Genomic DNA, 8595 nt, shown 5'->3' with positions numbered 1-8595 from the left:
CCCCTTATTTGCTGAGATGATCCACATCATCTGGCCCGAGCATCCTCATCCAGCCTCCTCTGCTCTCACAAGATCCACCTTTTCTTCCTCTTCGAATCTTTAGAGGAGGTGTTCTTGTTGTCTTCTCAAAGTCATTTTAATCTTAATCTTGTATCAAAGTTCATTTTAATCCTAATCTTGTATCTTCTGTTTTCTTAAATACCTTGCTCCATCAACGACTGCATATTTTTCTGGTGTCTTTGATCTCTTACACTCCCTTCACTTCCCCTTCGTGCTGTGTGGGATCTGTACAAAAGGAAGAACACCTCTGCTTCATTCTGTTGTAACCCAACCTCCCCTGCACCCAATCTCTGATGGGTAGGAAAGCAAAGGAAATAAGATGGGCACAATCCCTCCTCTCTAGAATGTCCCCTGTAGTCAAGGACACAGGAAAAGCCAAGTAGTACTCAGAACGATGAGATGAAAAGCGAAGTGCCCGTGGGAACACACAGCACTAATCCAGACTTGGGGTCTGGAAGGCACATGGAGAGCAGTGGTATGCGTGTTTTGTTTTTTTTTAAAGACTTTATTTATTTATTTGACAGAGAGAGATCACAAGCAGGCAGAGAGGCAGGCAGAGAGAGAGGAGGAAGCAGGCCCCCGCTGAGAAGAGAGCCAGATGCGGGGCTTGATCCCAGCACTCTGGGATCATGACCTGAGCCCCCCAGGCGCCCCCTGTATGTGTGGTTAAGAGATATGACAGTGAGCTGCTTGTCTGACATGGGACCCTAGCTCTACAGCTGTATTTGTCAAGTGGCCTTGGGCAAATCACTCATTTCACTGGCCTCAGTTTCCTTTTCTAGAAAATGGGGATAAGAATAGCATCATCTTTATACAATTGTTGTGTAGGTTCAGTTAAATGGAGAGACATAGAGAACACAGTAGAGTGCCTGGCACATAATAAGGGGTACGGAAGTGCTGACTCATCTTTTAATATTTATACCTGTCTCTGGACTGGACTCTGCACCTATATTATTTCATTCATTCCTCACAATGGCCCTTTCAATTTGGTATCATTTTTGTGTTTCCTTCCTTTTTCTTTCTTTCTTTTCTTTTCTTCCTTTCTTTTTTTTTTTCAGTATAGTTTCCAATTCTTTACTACCTCTTTGCTGTGGATCTTTGCTGTGAGACTTTTCAGGACCTCCCACTTGGGTCGGTAAAGAAAGTAGGGTAAACCCACCCAGGCTTATTTCATGTAACTTGCTGGGAACAGGGCATTCGAATGCTATCAGACAAGACACAAACCGGGGTCTTGAATACGCTTTCATGATCTGACCTGGTCTCCAGGTCATTTGCCCGTCGGACATTTACTGTGAAGAAAACACACCTTTGTTTATGTGGAATGAGGAGGTGCTTGAGGTCAACCCGAACCCAACCCACAGCCCAGGGCGAATCCAGCTGACCCACATTCTGAAGCAGAGCCATCCCGGCTGACCTATAAACCTAGGTTTGTTTTTGTAAAAAAGTTGAGGTTTGGGAGTATGATATTAATATTACTAATTCTTTACCAAACTCTCTGACAGAGCTCAAATACAATTTAAAAAATCAGGAGATGAATCTGTTTCTCCTTTTTTCCTTTTGGAGAGGTGTTTTATAGTGTTGTCTGTCTTCCTGTCTACTCCTGCTGTCCAGGTGCCATCCAGAAGCTCCCCTCTGTCATCACCCTGGGAATCCCCTTCTCTCCTTCTGGGCTGATTCTCCTGTATCTATACCACACACCTTCCATCTTCTTGATCTACTTCCTTGTTTTACTAAGTACATCCTCTAGCAGATTCCTAAGATTACATGGGACATAAATTTCTTGAGACGTTTTATAGCTGAAAACATGTATAGTCTAGTCTCATTCTTGGAAGGCCACACTGGAAATCATTCTCTCTCAAAATTCTGATGGAACTGTTCCAGTATCTGATATCATCCTGATTTAAGGTCCCTTGAATGTTACTTTTTTTTTTCTTTCTGGAAATACTTGGGATTTTTATTTTATGCCTGACATTCTGAAATTTTATGATATGCCTTCGAGTGTGTATTTTTCAGCCACTGAGTGCTAGGCACCCTGTGATTGCTTAATGTGGAAATTCAAATATTTCAGTTTCAGGAAGTTTCTCTCTCTCTCCCTTTCCTCTGTTTTCTGTGTTCTCTTTTTTCGAGATTAGATTTATTTGGATGTTGGGCTACCTGCCTTGATCCTTTCATTTTATCTTTTTTCCTTCTATTTTCTGTCTCTCGGCCTTTCTATTTTACTATCAGGGAAGTATTTCAACTTTTTCTTCAAAATTTCCACTGAACATTTTATTTCTTCTTCTTCTTTTTAATAGTCAAGGGCTCTTTCTTTTTCTCTGACTCGTCCTTTTTCTTTTATAGCAAGGTGGAGCAGGGAGGTTGATGAGGACGATTGCACTGCTCCTGGTATAAACTGTCTACCAATCCTCCTGTTTTCCAGCTCCTTCTTGCACAGAGACCTTCAAAGGTATGTGATGCCTCAGGGTTCGGAGCTTTGCTGGGTCCATGGTGTGGTCTGAGATGCTTCTTGTCGGCAGCTCTCATTACAGGCTCCAGTCCAGCTCTGTTGCGTGAGCATAAGCACTTTCCACCGTCCTTCTAGTTTATGGCTTCCAACATTCTGCTCACGTCTCCTGTCGACTCTTACCTCATTTGATACTGGGCTCTCCTCCTAGACTGGGAAGCCCATGAGGCCAACGGCTGTGCCTGCTTTATTAGCTTCTAAACACTCTATCCGACATTTTGAAAATGTTGAATAAAATGAAGAGGACTCAGCTGACTGGAGGGAGGAGATGGAAGGAAAAGGCAGAAATGGACTTTGGCCACAAGGGAATGGCATGTGCTAAAGATGACAGGGGAGAGAAAGCAAGCTCCGTCTAGAACCTGAGAGGGTCTGAGTACTCCTGCAGGGAAGACAGCAAGGGGGTCGGGATCGGGGTGGGGTGCAAAGAAAGAGACACGGCTGGGGAAACCAGCAGAGACCAGATCATGGTGGGTCTTCGAAGCTGTGTTAGGGAGTTTGATCTTTACCCGGAAAGGAATGGGGAGTTATTTAAAAGCCTCTCCTAGTCTCCTAGGGCAGCTGTAACAAAGTACTAACCACACATGGGTAGTTTACAATAATAGATACTTATCGTCTCATGGTTCTGGGGACTAAAAGTCTGAAATCAAGGTGCCAGTGGGGTTGGTTCCTTCTGAGGGCTGTGAGGGACATCTGTCCGGTGTCTCTCGCACTTTCTGGTGGTTTGCTGGTAATCCTTTCTTACAATGGCATCACCCAGGTCTTCATTATGCCAAACTTCCCCTTTCTATAAGGAGACAGTCACATGGGGTTAAGGCCCACCCTTCTGACCTCATCTTAACGTCATCATCTACAAATACCCAGTATCTAAATAAGGCCCCACTCATAAGCCCTGGGGTTTAGGACTTCCATATCTTCTGGGGAGGACACAATTCTTAGCAGTGTCCTAACAGAAAATGACATAATCAGACCCACGTTTTAGGAAAACCTCCCCACCTCCAAGGAGAAGGAGCTGGGATGGAGAAGGTAAAGACCTCACCACTCTAGAGGCCTTTGCCTCCAGGTCCGTGTAGGGGGAGGACAAGTGGTGGTGACACAGAGAGAGGTGGGCAGATTCCAGGGATGCTTGGTAATCAGGCGAGCAGAAAGGACCAGAAGGAGCCGACTAAACGCAGAGGAAGAAAGAGACTGAATAGAGGAGAAAAAGCAGTCAAGGATGACCTCATTTCCCAACCCCCACACGGTCTTTGCTGGGCTGCTCATCTCATGCGGGTTCTAAAACCGTGCCCTACTGGACTGTATTTAGTGTTCATGTCTTGCCTTAGGCAACATTTGACTTGGACACTGGTCACCATCCTTTCCATTTTCAAACTCTCTTTTCCCTGAATAATGATTTACACGTCATTGTAAAATGAGCAATTCTATATTGAAATCCCACTAGCATCCAATTATCTAAAACTGAATTCATTCTTCCTCTGACAAATAAGCCACTGGGCACCCCACCCCTTACTTCCTTAGCTCAGCCAGGAGTGCCTCACTGACGCAGGACAGTCCAGAGTCCTATTTACTCCTACTTTTTCCTCCTTCTTACATGTGGCCAAAGTTGCATCTCTTTTTACCTGATAGCCATTCCCAATTTTGTGCTTTCCTTGCCTCTTCTACATTATTTAAGCCCTTACCACCATACAGCACTTTGGGTCAGCTTCCTGATTCACCACTTCCTACCGCATGCTACTTTTTTTAGAGAGAGAACATGCAAGAGTGGGGGGATGGGGCAGAGGCAGAGGGATAGAGAATCTTAAACAGACTCCAGGCTGAGTGCAGAGCCGAACACAGGGCTCCATCTCACAACCCCGAGATCAAGACCTGAGCTGAAACCAAGAGTCAGATGCTTAACCCACTGAGCCACGCAGGCGCCCCCTCACTTCTCCTTAATACATCCCACACCTCCCCATCACACTCTTCTTCATCAAGCTTCTTGTTCCTCCCCTCATTCTGCTGCTCATTAATCATCTGAGATTACCTGTCACTTCTACGGTAATGTTCAAATGCTGCCTCCTCTGTCTTTCAACCCTCCTACTACTTGCACAGGCCCCTGGTGCTCTCGAGCTGTTCTGTTAACTGTGGGACTTGCCCAGCACATTTTTCTTATGCCTCTCAGACTCCTGCGCTCTCTCTCCCTGCCTGCTCGGCCACTCTGCCTTTCTGTAAATCTGATCAGTCTCTGAGAACCAAGAACAAGACTGGCTACATAACTTGTGGGCCCCAGTGGAAAATGAAAACATGGGCCTCTATGTTCAAAAGTGATTAAGAATTTTTAGATGGTGACAACAGAACATTAAGCCAAGCGTGGAGCCCTTCTGAGCAGAACCCCCTGTGTGGCATGGATCACACGTCCACAAAGCAGGCCTTGCTCAAGAATCCTTCCTTGAAAAAAAAAAAAAAAAAAAGAATCCTTCCTTGACCACCAGTTTATTTGTCATTCTCTTCCTAACACCTATAGTACAGTCTACAAAGTCGTTCTTGACATTTGTCGCATGCTACCTTCCTTTGTCCATTAATCTCTATGTCCGTATGTCTGCACGTGCTGGTAGCATCTCTATTCATTCATCCAGCTCTTATGAGGACCATACTATGTGTCCGGCCCTTAGAAAACAAAACCAAAAGACTACTCTCATACACTCAAGGATTTCACAATCTGGAAGGTTACTAAACATCCTAACAATTATAATGCCGTGTGATCATCGCTGTGGGGAGAGATGCCCAGGGTGCCGGTGACATGGGGAGGAGCTGCAGGCAGGAAGGCGTCTTAGAAGACGTGTAGCTGGGACTCCAAAAGCGTGTGGAAGCTGGCCAGGCCAAGCAGGGGAAAGAGAAAGATGAAGGTTGTTTCAGGTAGAGGGACCAGCACATACAAACTGTGCAGGAATGTTCCATGCCTCACCCAACTGAAATGTCAGCTTTGTGGAGTACAGCAAACGCGCCCTCTCCGAGCACCTCATACAATTCATTGCTCGTAGTACAAATCCAATAAATATTTAATTAGTTGAGGTAAATGGATTCCATAAACAATGTGGGATTTAAAAGTTAAACCAAAGAACAAAAGTAATTAGAATTTTTAAATATGTATCTAAAATTCACTAAGCATGAGGGATCTTCCAGAGAATTTATATATGCAGCTGCCCTATAAAGACTGATTTTTACATATATTTAACGCTAATTGTATTACCCCTTTCTGATCACAGTGCAACAAAAGCTAATTATGCCTAGTATTGCCAGGTAGAGTATAAAAGGAAGTGGGCTGTTCCTTGCTGCGAATTTGATTTTCATAAAACATCCAGTACATAAAAATGCTGTCCCTGCACTATTTTTAAGTATTAAAAAATTTAAAAAGTTGAATCTAGCCAACAATGCAGGCGATGACCACTTCAAAAGTAGAGACTTTGCATAACTTTAGTTTATAACAACGCTGTAGCTATTCACTGGCCTTTTACAACCCATTTGCACTAGCGGAGTCATTAAAACAGATGCAGGCTGAAAGGAAGGTAGGCCACTTACCTTCAGCTTCCTAGGCTGGAAAGACAATATTTCCTCAACTTTTGTAAACAGAGAGGCTTCGGCTGCTGAGGGTTTGAGGCATTTCTAGCCACCAAGAACACAAACACAAACACAAGCTTTTAAAATAAGTGTATAGAAAATAATAGAAGAGGGGAACCTGGGTGGCTCAGTTGGATGGGCGACTGCCTTCGGCTCAGGTCACGTTCTTGGAGTCCCGGGACTGAGTCCCAGGATTGAGTCCTGCTTGGGGCTCTCCGCTCAGCGGGGAATCTGCTTCTCTTTCTGACTTCTCCCCTCTCATGCTCCCTCTCTTGTTTTCTCTCTCTCTCAAATAAAGAAATAAGATCTTAAAGAAAAATGAATAGAAGAAAAAGAATGTGTGAATCAAGCACTACAATGGAAAGTTATGAGCCACGCAAAGCTAAAATAAATAAAAACGAAAAAACTAGTAAGAAGAATATTTGAGGAGCACGGTGCACAGGAAAAGCAAAAGACCTGAAATCTGCAATCTTAGCGACAAATTCTGATCCCTGCGAATGTCAGATCTTGAGCCAGGCACTTCCCCTATACTTGGCTGAACTTGCACGTCAACTGGAGACAATACTAGCTATGTCACAGAACTACCTTGAAGAATAAATGAGAGAAGGCATGCTAACACAGCTAACACAGTGGTCCTAGCTCGTGCCAAATGTCCCTTGAATCCAAGTGTGTAAGTTGTGATCTACAGAAAATACTGAAATACGTCATTATATCAGGTCAGGTTCATTCATTCCAACAATCTTTTTTTTTTATTATTATTACAATTCAACTGAAATTTCTTACATATCCACCAGTGCCCAGTGCTAGGACACAGCACATGCAATACTTTCAGCAACCCCATAATGTGAGTGGCATTTATTCCATTTTAAGGTATGTAAACTGAGGCCCAGAAGAAGAGTTGTTGTTTTTACTGTGTATCTGCAGCTGCATTATGAAAATATTTCTGGTCAAGTTCTCCATTCCTTAAATAGAAATATGAATCAGCTGCTAATTCTCTGCAGAGTCGGCCAAACAGAGTAGCTTCAGTGAATTCATATGACACAGTTTCCATATTTCAGTCACTCCTTTATGAAGTAAGTATTTACTGTGTTTAATGAAGACTGCACTGTGTCTAAGACACAAAACAAACAAAGGTACAGAGAATCACAGGAAATGTAAGCGCTAGAGAGTAAACAACGGAATGGGCTGCATTAGATCAGTCTAGTGGCAGACAGATGGAATGGGGTGGACGGTGACAGGAAAAAAGGAGAAGGGTTACGAGGCAATGGCAACCACGGAGGGAGGGGGCAACAGCTGCCAGCCGGAGTGGCAGCAATGGGCAGCAGAAGCAAGAGACATACACAAGACTGTTTCTGAGGCTATGTGCAGAGGACAAATGAGAAAATGAGTCAAGAATGACTTTGAGGTCAAGCAGCTAGGGAATTCAGGGAAAAGGGATGTCCTGGGTCGAAGTGTGACATTTTAAGAAGTGGAGGAAATCCACTGGATCACAAAGGCATTAAGGCAACACTGAAAATGCTCAGGATTGCTCACTGGTGCAAAACGCAAGCTGTGTAATGGAGCTGTGGGGCTAAGTCAAGGCAGAAGACACAGATCTGAGCCTCATCAGCATGGAGAGAATTAAAGCTTCGAGTCAGGGTCAGCTCTCTAGGAGGAAGCACTGAGAAGCAAAGGAGCGGACGTTCAAGGACTGACCTCCAACATCAAGAGGGGAGAAAGAAGAAAGGCCAATTTGATTAATTTTGTGGCATGTAATGGAATATGCTTAGATAATATTGATTATATTTCAGATTATTTTAGATTGTATTAGATAATAGAGGACTATATTTTATTCTTGTTTTTCTATCCTAGTAAATGTTAAGTATCAATAAAGGAGAAGGCATGTGCACTTTAAACTCTGTCCATTTTGAGAAAAATCCTATTCAGGGAAAGGAAATGGTTCAAAATGAAGTTTCTTGGACCCAACAAGAATATCAGTAATCTCTTTCCATTTACAATAATGTGTAAGATCTCCTTCCATCATCAAGACCCTGGAAGTGCCCAGAAAAATCTCAAAACTCGTTTCTACCTGCCACATCACAACATCCAAACTCATTCACTATTTTCCTCATTCATGCTACTTTTTACAAGACACTGAGACTACAGTGGTGGATGAAAACAGGCACATCCTCTGTTCCTACAGAGTTCATAGCCTACCTCCTGACATTTGGCATCCTGCCTTTTTGCTTCCAATCCAAAGCAAACAGGATTGAACCTCAGTGACATTTAATTCACTTGCTTTTCTCATTGTCCTTTGGGTACAAACTTTTGACAGATGAAGGCTGATTGTTTACTAACCAGAAAACAGAGGTCTTCTTTTAGATGAATTAGATAGTAGCCAGAAAATGCAACAAAATATGCCCAAGTTGTCACACATTCTAACCTGAGTCGTTGAGTGG

General features: G+C 43.5%; 1 long non-coding RNA gene across 1 annotated transcript; it reads left to right on the top strand.

The window, feature by feature from the left end:
• The first annotated feature begins 1361 nt into the window (after positions 1-1361).
• Positions 1362-6782, top strand: LOC122907851. The gene is made up of 2 exons (XR_006384767.1): positions 1362-2506; positions 6456-6782. It is a non-coding gene; the product is annotated as an uncharacterized LOC122907851 (long non-coding RNA).
• Positions 6783-8595: the final 1813 nt, after the last annotated feature.

Source organism: Neovison vison, chromosome 5, assembly GCF_020171115.1.
Source record: "Neovison vison isolate M4711 chromosome 5, ASM_NN_V1, whole genome shotgun sequence".
Lineage (NCBI taxonomy): Eukaryota > Metazoa > Chordata > Mammalia > Carnivora > Mustelidae > Neogale > Neogale vison.
This window is presented reverse-complemented; position numbering and strand designations above follow the sequence as displayed.